The 6,292-nt window shown below is 31.9% G+C and overlaps 1 pseudogene; it reads right to left on the minus strand.

Annotated features, from left to right (window-relative positions):
- Window positions 1-2,891: 2,891 nt before the first annotated feature.
- On the minus strand, window positions 2,892-3,016 carry LOC118600918 (annotated as a pseudogene).
- Window positions 3,017-6,292: the final 3,276 nt, after the last annotated feature.

A 6,292-nucleotide genomic window follows, 5' to 3' on the forward strand; every position in this document is an offset into this window, starting at 1 on the left:
AAAGGTAGTAAGATATTTAGTTTTTTTATTCATTTATAAATTTAAAATTTAAAATTAGAAACATGTATAATTAAAAGTGTTATTTTCATTCTTGTCAAAATATCTAGGATGCAGACCAAACACAAGAACTGTGTAAACAGAATAGCTGTCATTACTTTGTTTAGTCAAATTTGAACTACAGCAAAACTCTTCTCTGGCATAAGAAAACAAACTTTAGAAACATAAGTTGTTTTTAACCTATCAAAGAAAACAGCTCATTTACCTATAAAACTTTTATACATAAGAGCACAGTAAGACTTATCACTGTAAGTTACTAAATGTCAAGGGGGAAAAAAAAAAAAAAACACCTACAAAGGTCTAGGCAGAAAACTAGGTCCCCACAAGGAAAACCAATAACTGGAGTTATTTTATAGTTCTCAACATCAACTTGACAACTCCAGAAACCAGAATCCAATAGATCAATTTTGACAAGTGTTTGAAAAAAGAGACATGCTAATAACTCCATCAAATTGTTTGTTTTTTATGTGCAAAGGAAATAGAAAATATTCTAAATTAATGATTCAACAATGTAATCACTATGGAAGAGTTTTATTGAAGACATAATTTTGCCAAATAAAAGATGTAATAATTTGCTCACAAATGGAGAAGTCATTAAAAAAAAAATCTATGATATTTAATTATCTAAAGACATAAAGTTGATCTAAAAACTGCTAATAGGTTGTAATTTATTGTTATACATAATTGTCAACATTATGTTTTGATATAATATGAAAATAGTGAGTATGAAAATAAACCGATTTTCAAATTAAGTAAGTGTATGGTGAGGTATTAGGAATTATATAAAATATGCTAATTCTTTCAACTTTGGTTTTAAGATTCAAAATTTTGGCTAGGCCATCTGATCACTGTGCTTCTAATCATTCTTTTATATCTATATCTATATCTATGTCTAGACATATAGATATAGATATATATACACACATACATATATACTGCAAAATGATTACCACAGTAAGGCTCCTTTTCATATCCATCATCTTTTACAACCACATAATTACCATTTTTTGTGTGTAGTGAGAACATTTAAGATCTATTCTCTTAGTAACTTTCAAATATATAATACAGTATTTTTAACTACAAAGTATAGCTTCTAATCTTGTATATCCAGTCCCAGCTATTCCTCTGCCCAATCCAATAACATGTAAGTTTGATTAAAAGTTTGAATTCCTAAATTAAATAATATAACACTTTAGATTAAAATCATCCTAGGACTTCCAATTTCACAGAATAAAATTCAAACTCACTACTAGAGATTATGAATTTTTGCAGTCATCTGCCCCGCCAATCTTATCTCACATTGCTCTCTTTTATTCGATGAGCTCTAGTTACATTTTTCTGACTGCATTTTCCACCTTGAGGCTTTTCCTTTAAAGATTTGTTGATTTAGAACTCTCCTCCATAGATTCTTTGTTTGGCTGAGTTTTTTCCTCATTCTTCAGTTTTCAGCTAGAACTCCACTTGCCCAGAGTCTTTACCTGATCACATAATCTAAAACACTTTTCAGTGTTTCATTCTCCAGAAGCACTGTCTACTTTAATTATATCACTGTTTGTAATATTTAGTCTTTTTTCGAAAAGTTGTATTTCTTATGTTTAATTACTAGTTTATTCTTTTAGTTTAAATTGTAAAGGCTCACATATATATGGAAGTCACATATTTGGTTTTAAGCTATATCAGATATATTGCTCCCTTCAGTATGGAGAATGCTTTAGAGAAAAATAATATACAAGACAGAGAGATGTAGAAATAATAAATGCTGATCAAGGTACTGAATGCTATATTAAAGTTAAATAAATATGGCAATGGAAATATTGAGTAGTTTACCAATCTGGACATTTAGAGTGTTTTAGCAGTAGTATCATTTCTACATTCATCTTTCTTACCTCATCTCAATGAAAGCTTTTACTTTGAAATCCCATTTGGGATTATAAACATCTGGATATTTTTAAACACTGCCTTCATATTTGTTGTAAAAATCATACTAAGCATCATACCTTTAATTATATTTTGTATTTAAAATTAAAGACATAAATATTGTAAAATATATTTAAATTGTGAAAAACAAAAGTCAAGTTGACCTTTGAATAATTAAAATGCACAGTAATAAATATTTCTTCCAAATAAAAGAATCAAAAAATCATTTTGATTTTACTGTTTAATGTTTTTTAAAATTAATAGCTCTAAAGCTAATTTTTAATAACATATAAATGCATAAAATTATAACATAAATGTTAATAATATTTATTACTGGTGAGATTATGGTTGTTTTAAATGTTTTACTGTTTTATATATTTTCTAATTTTTTAAAATGAGCATTTATTTGTGTAATAAACTTTAGTAATACAATCATTCAGTTGAAAAATATTTATTGAGCAACTATACGCATTTCAGACTCTTCCAGGCTCTTGTATATATCAGTGAATAAAACAGAAATGATCTTTTGCCTTCATAGAGTTTATATTTTAGAGAGGAAAGAGACAATGAGCCATACACATAATAAGTAGCTAAATTGCAGAATATATTAAATATATGGAAAAAAGGAAAATTCAGAATAACATAAGGGAGATCAGAAGTGCTGGGAAGGTATGATTACGCTGATGAAGACTTTCATTTATTTTCTCCTCAAAGAGAATTAACAAGCAATGCACTGAATGGCTAATTATGAACCAGGTAGGAATGCCTTCAGATAACAATTGCATTATTTTATTTTATTTTATATTTTATTTCATTTTATTTATTTTATTTTATTTTTTAGGCGAGGCAACCCTTGGTTGCCCTCCCAGATTGCAAGGACCTTGTCAGTTTACAACCCTTTATTTTTTTATTTTTTACATCTACAGCACCTGGTCTTCCTCGGTGGTCTCCCATCCAAATCCAAGTACTAACCAGGCCCGACCCTCCTTAGCTTCCGAGATCAGAAGGGATCCAGCTAGTTTAGGGTGGCATGGCTGTAGAATAGCAATTGAATTTTAAATGCCAGTTCTGCCGTGCTGGGTGGTTTACTTAGAGGCATGTAGGCTCTGATATTTCAGTACTTGGGATGAAAGCTTCAGAATTATCAAGTGAGGCCTCTTCGAAAAGTGACATATGAGTAAAACTTTAAAAGAAATGGAAAGTGAACCATGTGTACATCCAGACGAAGAAAGAGCAACATGTACAAATCAGGCAGAGGAAACAACCAGTATAGTGGCCCTAAGATGCCTGCCATATTTGGGAAGAACAAGGAGGTAGAAGAGGAGGTGAGAGTCTAAGGTACACTAAACAACTTTCGGTTTCTCCTTGCTCTAATATACATCTATGTGAAATACAGATATGTCTATCTGAGGCATACCTAAGACATATATGTCTATATCTCTATCTGACAAATTAATCTTCTTAAAGAATTTTATTTTGTCCCAACTGTGTCCTCATGTTCCCTTGCCTTAAGTTGTTCCACTGATGGTGAAGTGAAACCTTGCTAAATGAAATGGCTTCAACATCACAGAGCTCTGCATTCAAACCCTGGTGTCACCACTATGGAAACTTGTCCTTATGCAAGTATTTACTCTTTCTAAGACTCCATTTTCCTAATATACAAGATTTAGAAAATCTACTGCCTGCTATATTATTTTATTCTGAGAATTAAACTAGATGCTATCTAGAATATAGTGTTTAACTTATAGTAAGCTCCCACATCTTATCTATTTTAATATCATTATTACTGTTACTATAATTACTGTTACCCCGTCATTACCACTGCTTCATTACTTCCTCATATTATCTCCCATTGTTCTCATACACAAGCCATCTGCTGCAGATAAACTGGAAGAGATGCCAATTCTATACTATGTTTATACCTCTTTAGATTTTATCTAACTTCTCATTATCTTTATGCCTTACCAAGTCCACAGAGTCTATTTATGTGAATTTTCACCTTGAGAATTCTATAGCACTTGATATCTATAAACATCGATTTGGCACTGGTCAATTGCTGACATCTATTGTTAGTTTTATTTCATAGTTGATAGCTTGTTTCTCCAAATGTCTTTAAGCTTCTTAAAGACAGGAAAACTACTTCTAAATAGTTATTATAAAAATGTCTTATACATAGTAGGCTCTCCATCAATTTTGTTGATTTAATGTTTGAGAAAAGATAATACATCACTTTTATTACAAAACAGAGTAGAGTGTGCACTTATGGCTTGGGTCACTTTGTTATTAAAAGAACTACTGGCAGGATGGTTAAATTATGGTTATGCTTCTAATGTATCCTGAAAAATAAAGTACTACAGTTTTGTGCATTACTTCTTCATCTGGCCTGGAGAGAGAGGTGGTAGTAAAGCTGTTGGGGGTGATATGAAACTTTTAAAAACCTGCTGGAAAACTGCAGAAAACAAAGTGGGAACCAGGACTGGAATGGCAGGAACATAGGTCTAGTTGCCAGAACTATTGTAAAGTAATAAAAGTCTTTTCACCAACCTCATTTAGATCACTAACACCTGCCCCGGCTGCCTAGGAAGCTCTAAGTTGACTGTTGGCATACCTAAAGCCCAGCTGCTGCTGTGATTGCATTATTTACTATACCTTCACTATAGGTTTGCCAGTGTGTATCAAATCCTGAAGCAAGCCCTATACTAATAGTCTAAATTAAAAGACTGCCTAAAAGATCATGCATTCGCCCCATATACATACTTAACAATTTATCTGGACATGAAAAATCAGATCAGAAATATTGGTGCCAGCACTGGTTTCTCTAGTTTTAGATTTGTAATGGAAAGTAAAGGAATTCAGCTTTCAATAAAAGACAGTTTGGGGATGATAAGTTAGTATTAAAATAGTCTCAGGAATTCTTAATCATAAAATGGTTTATTAAAATTATTCAGCATGAGATTCCATTGTAAAGATTTTGATAAATAAATTATAATGTATCATGAGGATTTAATTATTTTACAATATTATTTGGCAAAATGATATAGTTTAAAAATATAATGTGTCAATTAGTCTTATTTTTAAATGGAGGTCAGACTTTTCTAATACATCATTATTGTGGGATCAATTAAAAAGGAATGTAAACACTTAATGTGACCATATTTTTCAAACTAATGATACAATAAATTGTTTAGAAAACTGACAAATAACTGTACAGAAAAATACTGATGACTTTATTGTCTCCCCAAAGAGAATTAGCAAGCAATGTACTGATTAGGAATCAGTTAGGTGTGCTTTCTGATATCAGTTGCGTTTTAAACACCAATCTCCTCTGCTGGGTGATTTAGTTAGAAGAACACAGGTTTTGGTGTTTTAGTACCTGGGATGAAACCCCAGCTTCACCATTTGTAACCTTTATACACCGTCAAGATGTAGGACCACTTCATGTCTCAGTAAAACAGGGATGATAATAGTAGTAACTAATCATGGCTTGTTGTGAGTATGCATGAAATTATCCAATTTAAACATTATACTTAAGTTCTTAATATTAATTACTGTGAAGATTAAATGAATATGTGAATTGTGGAAACTAGCGTATGATTTACCTATTTGTATTTAAGTTTTAAGAATTTCATATACCTTCTGGATTCTTAGAAATCAAGTTAAGACAAAATGCTCTAAACAACAGGCACATAAAGATGAGATCAATTTATAATCTAAAGCCAGAGCAAGAATTGTTAAGATTCAGCAGAACTGAAAAGAGACTCAGAGGAATCTCTAGATCAGTGGCCCCTGAACTTTTTGGCACCAGGGACCGATGCTCCTATGAGAATCTAATACCTGATGATCTGAAGTGGAGCTGAGGCGGTGATGCTAGAACTGGGGAGCGACTACAAATACGGATGAAGTTTTGTTGGCTCACGTCACTCCCCTCCCTGCTCTGCGGCTCAGTTCCTCACAGGCCACAAACTGGTACCAGTCCACAGCCTGAGGGTTGGGGACCCCTGCTCCAGATTACATATATTACAAAATGCACTGTTCAGAATTAAGTAAAAAAAAGGTGAGAAACAAACATTCAGGGCTTTATTTTTTTCTCCTGAAAAATAGACAGATCTTAGCTCAAGGAATCAGAATCTCAGTAGATTTTTGTCCATGACAAGAAAGGAACCATACCTCAACATTCTAATACCTCTGTTTTTATGAAGTAATTTTTTTTCTTTAAGCAAATCAGTTTTAGACTAGTTTAATTGGGTAGTTATAGGAAAATTTAATATTATATGACTCGTTTTTAAATAATGCATTGCATTATGTAGATGTGTTTGTA

This window comes from Rousettus aegyptiacus, unplaced genomic scaffold, assembly GCF_014176215.1.
Source record: "Rousettus aegyptiacus isolate mRouAeg1 unplaced genomic scaffold, mRouAeg1.p scaffold_m13_p_3, whole genome shotgun sequence".
NCBI classification, from domain to species: Eukaryota; Metazoa; Chordata; class Mammalia; order Chiroptera; family Pteropodidae; genus Rousettus; species Rousettus aegyptiacus.